This window comes from Trachymyrmex septentrionalis, unplaced genomic scaffold (assembly GCF_001594115.1).
Source record: "Trachymyrmex septentrionalis isolate Tsep2-gDNA-1 unplaced genomic scaffold, Tsep1.0 scaffold16, whole genome shotgun sequence".
Lineage (NCBI taxonomy): Eukaryota > Metazoa > Arthropoda > Insecta > Hymenoptera > Formicidae > Trachymyrmex > Trachymyrmex septentrionalis.
In genome coordinates this window covers 3,329,474-3,338,637 of record NW_017304758.1, presented here as the reverse complement: position 1 = coordinate 3,338,637, position 9,164 = coordinate 3,329,474, and the positions used below count along the sequence as shown (strand labels likewise).

Genomic DNA, 9,164 nt, shown 5'->3' with positions numbered 1-9,164 from the left:
GAGAGAGAGAGAGAGAGAGAGCAGGTGCTCGATCCTATGGCCCTGCTACTTCGAGATCGTGCTGAACCGTACGACTATTACACAACACGAGACTTCCCAACCTTGGACCGAGAGCTTTTCTCGTCGCGAACGATTGACAAATTATGAGGAAATTTTGTGGATATAATTTAATAATTTTTAGATTACGACATTATTTACTAACGTTTATTAATATGTGTGTGTATACTTTTTGTTCTTATATTCGAAATATTGAATAAATTCTGAAAATTAAATTGTTTCGACTCGTAGGCTCTTCTAGTGTTGTTATATTTAATTTTGATTAACTAATATTTCTTAATGATCAATATAAATTTAATAGAACTTCGGAGATTAGAATTAAATGAGGCGTCATTTCATTGAAATAGCAATTCGCAGATCATAATAACTAATTTAACGTTGCAAAATGCGTAGTCCAGTAAACTAATTCTCAATTTTAGGAAAAAATTTGATATTGATAGAAGTTTCTCTACCCGAATATCGACTTAAATTATTAAAATACTGCAAGATCTCTATTTGAGATTTTTTTACTTGCATTAATTTTAAATGTACCGAGATATCTATCCCTGCGTTAGTGTACCCGTATGGATGTTATTCATATTAAATGGACGCGCCGGAGTTTGCATTAAATATTAAAGACCTAATTCGTCGACTAACGAGTCAACTGTCCAGTTAACTACATACGCAAGTTTCTCGTAATTGTATTCTCGCACGTTGACGAGCGAAAATATTTCTAATAAAATAAATGAAAATCGAAACGAAATCTTAATTAGCTCGGCTGTGACAGGCAACCGTTGCTTTTACGATTGTTTCGATTAAAGGCAATGCAATGTCGCGCTCTGGAAAATAAATCGATTAACCGTTACGAATTTTCAATAGAAAGAACGATCAATCACCATCGCCGCTGGGCATCAAGTCCCTGATATCTCGTACATGATCTCGCGATTATCCGTATACAGACAGGGTGGAACGTTCGGCGCGAGATTTGCCCAGAAATTCGCTTCTTAAATTCTTGTTAGCGGAACATAGTTCTCCGGCCACGGTCGCGGATTCCATTTACTGATTGGATATGGCATCAGTTATTCATCGCTGTTAGTCGAAGGAGAGAACGAGAGAGAGGAGCACGTGCGGCCGTTATAAATACGGCGGATTTCCCGTCGGTATGCCGCTGCATTTGGAAATTCTCGACGGGCCTCCCCCTCAAACGTCCTCCCAACCTTTCCATTACATCGCTCGCGCACGTCCATAGTTGATCGTCGCACTATCAATAAAAAAACAGACCTCCCGCGTAATTCTCTCGTATACACGGCAGCTTAGAAAGATGCTGCCAAACTTGGAAAAGTATTCTCCTCACGCTAAAGCCGAAGAAAAGTTGCGCAATAACTAATACATCGGCCTTATGGCACATCAAAATTCCCCAGCGATTCAACCCTCGATTTCTTACAAAAATTCCGATATGATAAATTCACGATGATAGTTTCTAAGAAAGCGGATAAGAGATATCACAAGATATAAAGAGAACGATTCTCTCATTTAATTTAGTTTGTCGATTCGCGACGACGAAAATAATTATATCAACGGTTTTTGCAATTACATCGTGTCTCGTTTTTGTCGTAAAAAGATGGAGATTGATCGAAAGGATGTTCTATTGTAGTCATAATAGATATACACAGAAAAAAAATGATTTTACTGAAATATCTAAAACAATTGGATCTGAAAATAATTGTGTTGAACATCAAATTAATTATATGTAGGATACTCAAGCTCGTTGCTCGTTTACCAGAATATAAAATTTGTTTGCAGATTATGCTCGAATGTGTCCTAATTATTTTGATGATCCACCAAAATTAGTTTTAGATCTGTATGTAGTTAAATTTTTAGATATTTCAATAAAATCGTTCTTTCTGCGTAGATTAGAATTTTCGGATTATTTCTAGATTCATTGAACGTCGAAAGATTGAGACACAACGGAAGGAGCGATCAAAAAGGAGAACGCGAAGTGTCGAGTTGCTGTTATATTTATGGTCTTTGAGATATATATCAACACAATAAACACATTCACAGGGCAATATGACGAAGATAAACTCGGGAAATACGAGCGTATGATTCTGTGCTTCTGAGAAGAACAATATGTGGTTCGATGAGTCGTGAGATATACATCTGTGTTGTTCCTTTGACATTTTGAAATTTGATTCCAGACGTTATTGCGGACGTTTTTATTACGATTTCCCCGTCATAATTAAATCCTAATTTTCTAATGAAATTAGAAAAGCTGAAAATTCGAATAAATTTCACGCGTAAATCAGGTTAAAGAACAAAATGAGTTCCGGAAATAAGTATGTCTCAACAGATAATGCTTTCTCGTTAACGTAATTATTCTCATCTTTCCTTCCATGATTTATTGCGCTCTTCATTTGAACTAATATGAAGATAAGTTCAAGTATCGAAGGGATAAAGGAACTCTTATAGAATTTTAATATTGGCGGTAGTGATTAATTATTTATTTTTCAGAACATTTTGTTTCTCAGAAAGCATTAAACAACAATGAAGAAAGTTGTTCTACGCTTTTAATAAAGCTGAAAATAAGTAATTTAACAAAATGAAAAAATTATGAAAAAAAATTATATTTTTCTAAATTGTATTTGAAAGTAACAGAAAACGTTTAGTGGTTAGATTTGGAATTTAGATAAAAATTATTTCAATAAAAAGTGAATGATACATGTTTTGAAAATAATTAAGATAAAATGAGAAAATTTTCATTTAAACTCTAAAATTGTATCGTCAAACACAAATATTGAACCTCTCTCTTTTATTTAACTTTCGTATGTACATAACGTTCATTTTTATACATTTTACCAGTTGTACACATTTTCAATTTCCTAGTCACTTTTTACAGAGACTACACTATATATAGTCACACTGAGAACTGTATACACCTGAAATCCTTAAATTGGATTTCTGTAAGGGAAGAAGCGAGGCGTTATAAAGTGTTTGTTGTTTCACGACTGAAACGGATTCGAATGGAGTAAATCCGACGGCTATTGTCCCGGCCGAGAAATGGTCAGTTACACGCGCAACGACGCTGACGTACGTCGGATACGATCGGCGTCGCGGGTAGAGTCACATGGGCGCGCGCGACTGACGACAGCGAGAAACAAGGGCCGGCGAAGCCGATCGATCTGTTCACCGCCGAAAATACACGCGCACACGTACGGCGGCGGGTATCCCACATTTTCTGTGCCGGGGCTGCGCGATACAAAACGCGGAAACTGCACGCACAGTGGTTCAGAGAGCGGTGGCTGACTGAAAGGGGGGGGGAGAGAGAGAGAGAGAGAGAGAGAGAGAGAGAGAGAGAGAGAGAGAGAGAGAGAGAGAACGGAGGGAGGTACATAGCAGAAGAGGGAAATTGTAGCCGTGCGGTGATTCTGGGCGATTCCGAGAGAGCAGAGTAAAGGCTATCGCACACAAAAACCATAAGAAGAGTAAAACGTAAGCAATAAGCGAAATTGGCTACAATAGAGACCGTTAGAGCAAACAAGCCTGCAGGTCAGACCGAAATTGTTGATTTGCTTACCGCTTATCGTCTACTCCGCAATAGTCGTTAAAATCAAAAACCGATCAACTGCAGTCGATTATCTTCCTCTCTGAATTCATTTGGAATGAATCTCACTCCGTTTTTCAAGAGTGGCGGAATTCTCACCTCCTTCGGAGTCACGCTCCGAAGAATTTCACGAGCGGGCATATATCTTATTGTTGTAAGTTTTTTTCTTTTTTTTTTTTTGCACGCCACAGCCTTGAGCTTGGAGCTCGTCGAATTGCGGCAACGCGCGAACTCGATCTCGGCGACTCTCGTGCGATGACCCGCGCCACGCACGTTGCCTGTCGTCATTCGGACGCCCGCAAATAACGAGACGCCTCGCGAATAGCTTTACACCGACGCTCCCCGCTCTCGTCCACGGCCTTTTCACGGTCTCTCGCTGTGCCGCGTACGCGTGCGCCGCTGATAAAGTTATCAGGTCGAGAGTCTGAATCCTTTTATGCCGAAGAATGCGTTCGTTCGCAATCCAATTTCTACCGGAATACTGAAATATCGAAATGTTCTCGCGCGACCGTTTATCGGCCGTTCTCCGTTTCTCGATGTTCGTCGAGACGGAAATGAATTTTGAAAAATCTGCGGAGATTCGTGGTCCTATAGAGAATCTTTCATACGTTTTTCGCAATAAGCAAAGTTCTTTTCAGCTCAATTTTTTCTTTTCTTTTTGAACACCGTTCATTTCTTCTCCTTTTTTTTTTTCCTTTAACGCGGGGAGGACAAAAGAGGAAAGACGAACCGCGTCCGATGCGAAGCATATGAAAAGATTTTCTGCGGGATGACGAAGCCTAAAAAAACAGACTCAAGGATAATTGATTAGAGAAATTCATTTGACGAATTTCTGGTCTGTACGTATTTTGAAATTATTCGGAATGGTATTTCAATAGGAATTATTCAACTATTCCCTAGATTTCTATTGTGTTTTCTGTGGGAAAAACGTAATAATTCCGACCAGAATCCATTCCGAATATTCCATAATACATGCCCTGATTCGACTTCATGTCGCATTTATGAGAATTGTTGCCACGACAACTACATCGTCTTAGATCTCAGAATTCGAGAGAAAAGAATGAAGTCGGTTAAAAAAAAGTACGAATAAATCGGGGAAACATAAGCTCGCCGCAAGGTCCACTGAACATTGATACTCGCGCCGGGGATTCTCGTATCGCTAAAAGTTTCATATCACATGCCGCACGCGTCGCGCAACAAAGTGCACAATTCTATACGTTCTCTCGCCAACCGGAAAGCTCAAGGTTACCCGCAAATTGTGAGCTGCAGCTCACACTTTTCGATTATCAGTCTGTTCATATACAATCGCTATTCAGACAACCGTAAGATAGCAGACAGACACTGCGATAAACGGATAAACGATAAGATCCCCGTAGATAATCTCTGAATTTTTAGAGTTAACCTGAACTAATAGGACGCTGCCAATTCGGAGGTATGAATCCACACACAGCACACTCTTTTCGGTGAACTGAAAGAAAGACTCCTCTCAGATCAGCGACGTATTCTAATATCAGTCAGGCAAAAATTACTCACTGGACGCCGCAATCTTTCATCGGCCACGTTCCGTGAGATATCAACGAGCCACATTGATACGATCATCGGCTACTCTCCTCTCGCGATGCGACGTTACGAAAACTTACGAGAAGATGCATCGCACAGGCTCCGATATTATCGAGAAGTCCAGGGACAGACGGGGACGAATTGAATGTGCGAGCGAGTGAATGCTGATGTAACGCACGCGCACGATCGGCGACGGCCGGCTGCGTCGCATCTCTCCGAGACTCCGACTACTCCGAGATCCTCGCAGCACGCAACGCAGCAGCACACAACGTGACACGATGCACGTCTCGCGCGCAACTGAGCGACCGTCTCGGCCGCTTCGTCGACGCTCGGTCGTTTCCGCAACGTACATGGTGGGAGGTTCGATCTCGTCGCGTCTTTGTCTATGACACGAGAACGCCGACTCCTCTCTCTCTCTCTCTCTCTCTCTCTCTCCTTCTCGCTCGCTCTCGCTCTCTCTGTCTCTCTTTCTCCTTCCCCTTGCGCTTCCTCACCCCGTTCACGCTGCTCCAGGGACTCCACCGTACTCTTTCTGGCCGTCGTCGATTTGCGAGTTTGCGGTCGTCTCGCTCACGCCGACGACGATGCGCACCGGGGGATGAGTAGAGGCTGCTGCCTTGGTGAAGCGAACGGTACAAGGGAGCGAGCACAACTGCGCCAAGAATCTTTCAGTACCCTAGTAAATACGAAGAAAGGTGGTGTGCTGGGATTTTCAAGTTTAAACAGGGGAAGATAGTGATGTGAGGTATATCTACACCAATGCTTCGGTAAGCGTCCCCTGCCCTCAGGATTTTATGGGAAATAAATGTGTATATTCGTATACAGCAAGTGTTAAATTAACGCGAGAGCCATGAGCTAGCGCTTTAAATGGTCTTGGCGAAATGGGATTTGTGTGGCTGTTCCATTGATCGACATGCTTAAATCATTAAACCTGCGTCCTCGCACGTATTGAAGTATGTAGGCATCGCCTTTCCCGCGTGTATCAATATTGCATTTAATTAACTCTTCGAACTGTGGCAAAGTCTGTACACAGTTTCTGACGCTGCGTTCGGAGCACCCATTTAATTTGTATTAATTAAAAGGCACTATTTAATTATAAGGTACCAAAATGAAAACTCGTATAATAAAGAATGAATGGTAAACAGATTTTAGTAAGACTAATCGAAATTTGGCAGATGTAATGTAAAGAAAATTGAATTACTTGACGTTTTAACAAAGAGATTTGTAATTAAGTGAATTCAATAGACTCCACTATCAGCTCTGTAAGATTAAACGTAGAGAAAATAAATCTTTTCTTCTCTCGCGTGTCATTAGCGTTAATACAAAGACATTTTTTGTATACATAATTACTGACAGGTGATGCGTTCTCATAAGGTGAAATAATCTGCTGCAATTATCGCCACTTGTAATACGTAAGGAAAAAGATAATTTTGTAAAAAAAAGTATCTAAAAATTTAGTCAGATGGAGATTTAAAAATAATTTTTGTTGGACCATCAAAAATAAATCGTTTATTAATATTACGAAACGTTTGAAATGTTCATTAATGCGTGAATAATTATTATTTTTACTTCAATTTACCGTTAACTGTTATGTGAAAATAAATTTATATATTTTTGTCATCATATGATGTTAACTTTATATACACGACCTTTTTTGTCTTAGCTTTTAAAAGTAATTTTTATTTCTTTCGATTTATTTTCTTCAGAGACTTAATTAATTTATGTTGTTCAAAAATAATTATGTAGGATGTTCAAGCGTGATGAACAAGCATGCTGCAAAAAAATTCGAACATTTCAATAATGAATTTCAGCTTGTGTATCTATAACTAAACTTTTAGATACTTTAGCCAAATCGTTTTTTTTTTTCGTGAAGAGAACGAATAAAAAAAAAAAAATTAAAACCTCGCGAGCGGAACAGAATTTCGTCGAAGCAATGATTTTCACGTCGAGATGGAAATATCTAATTCTCTCTCAGAGGGACCGGCTACGCTTAAATTGGTGGCTAAATTAGAAATCGTCCCGGTAGTGGCGCCCCTGCGAAACGAGAGACGCTAATGCGGTCAACTAAAGTAAAAAGCTAACTGAAGGAGTGGTAAGTAGACACTAACACTTCCGGACGAGCGACTCGATATCGGCGGGGGTGGGTGTGCTCGCCTCGGCTTTAGCCCCGAATTAATTCTTCGGAGGTGGTCGAGCTCCCTCCATTACCGCCGGTGGAACGAGCGGCAGTAAAGTGTTCCGCCTTAAAAAGAATACGTGTACCTTCATCCTGACGCCTGTAGCAATGCTTTTCTCTTCCCTTTCTCCCTTCCTCTCCCTCCCGCAGCGCCGTTTCGTTCTCGGCTCTGGTACGATGCGGTGAGTTTCCTTGAAGATTTTAAGGGAAGTCCGGGATTTTCTCCGGGCTCGATCCTGCATCAGAAAGTTCCACCGACCATTGCTTTACTATCTTAAAACAGCGGAAGAATCATTCACTTTTTCACAGAAAGAAAAGGCATTGTACAATATTTGCCACACTTTCTAATAACTTTTTATTAGAACGCGGTAATAATTGTAAAGGCTCTTTCTTCAAATAAATTCTTTGTTTTCGGAACAATTATTACGAGTCGACTTCACTAAGGTCGAAATTATTAATTATTCATCCGGAACTAAAAATATGTCGACTAACTTTACTGAACGTTACACAAAAGGTTCGTCTTTTGTAATAGAACTAATGTACACTTTTAGAACTTCAAGTGAAATATATATATATATATATATACATATGCTTGGCGAAAGCGAGAGAGAACATTCTAGTGCAGGAATAAAAAATAGATCTAATGTAACACGCCTTTTTCATCCACTTTTTCAATTATATTGTACTTAAATTTCGTACAAATTTAGTCTTGAACAAATAAGGGTGCGTCGCGTCGTGAGCGCGGTAACAAAGCGTTAATCACGCTTTCCTAATAACTGTTTCGAAACGAGAATGTTCTGGAACAAAGTTTCGTGTTTTGTTAGGTCAGGTATGTCGCAATTTGTTGACTCAGCTTCCAATTTCTTGTCCAGGAAGGACTGACCATCGATGAAGGCTACAAGTCGCCTGGGGCTCTGAGTACGCACAAAGGCATTTTTCAAGTGAATTCTTTGGTCTATGGACCTACTCTGCCTGTAAGGAGTGAAACTAATTATACTTCGCGTTAGTGGCCTTCGTTTGCGGCAGCTGTTTCTGTTCTAGTAAGCGAAACGCCTATTGAATGTGTTCAAAGTCGAAGGCACTGGAATTCTGCCTTTATGTCGACTTTAAATAGTTAAAACTTCAAAAAATTATTAACACTGAAAGAACAATTTTGCTGAAATATCTAAAAATTTAACTGATTGCAGATCTAAATGTAATTTATATTTTGTTGGGCCATCAAAATAATTATGTAGGAAATTTAAGTATAATGAGCAATGCAGCGAAAAATTTTGATATAAATACTAGCAACCAGCTTGAACGTCCTACATAATTAATTTCATGTTCAAAATTATTTTCATATCTATATCTAGCTAAATTTTTTTATATAAAACCGTTTTTCCTGCAGATATTATGATTTAAATATATAAAATATATATATATATAAACATATATTGCAATATATGTATTATTTCTTGTATTTTCTTTTTCAATTTTATAGAGATCGAAAATATTACAAATGATTGAAAAAAAAAATTTAAGGGAAATATCTTAAGGCTCTCGATGAAAAGATAACGTCAAGATATGGCACTAGCAGACTCTGTCGCGTCAAGTCTTCAATTTATTACCTCATATTATCCGATGTCGTATTGAATATTCGATGCACGAGTGATCTCAGTGGATGAAGAAAGAGAGCACCGGCGGCGGATGTTGAGCGGGCGAAGAGATCGATACGAGCCAGCAGCAGAGCACGATGCCCGCGAGTTCCATATAATCGTAGAGGAGAGGAAAAAAAGGAGAATGAGCGATAGC

At 39.6% G+C, this 9,164-nt stretch overlaps 1 pseudogene; it reads right to left on the bottom strand.

The window, feature by feature from the left end:
* Positions 1 to 5,696: 5,696 nt before the first annotated feature.
* Positions 5,697 to 9,164, bottom strand: part of LOC108745928 — a 51,679-nt pseudogene continuing 48,211 nt past the window's right edge.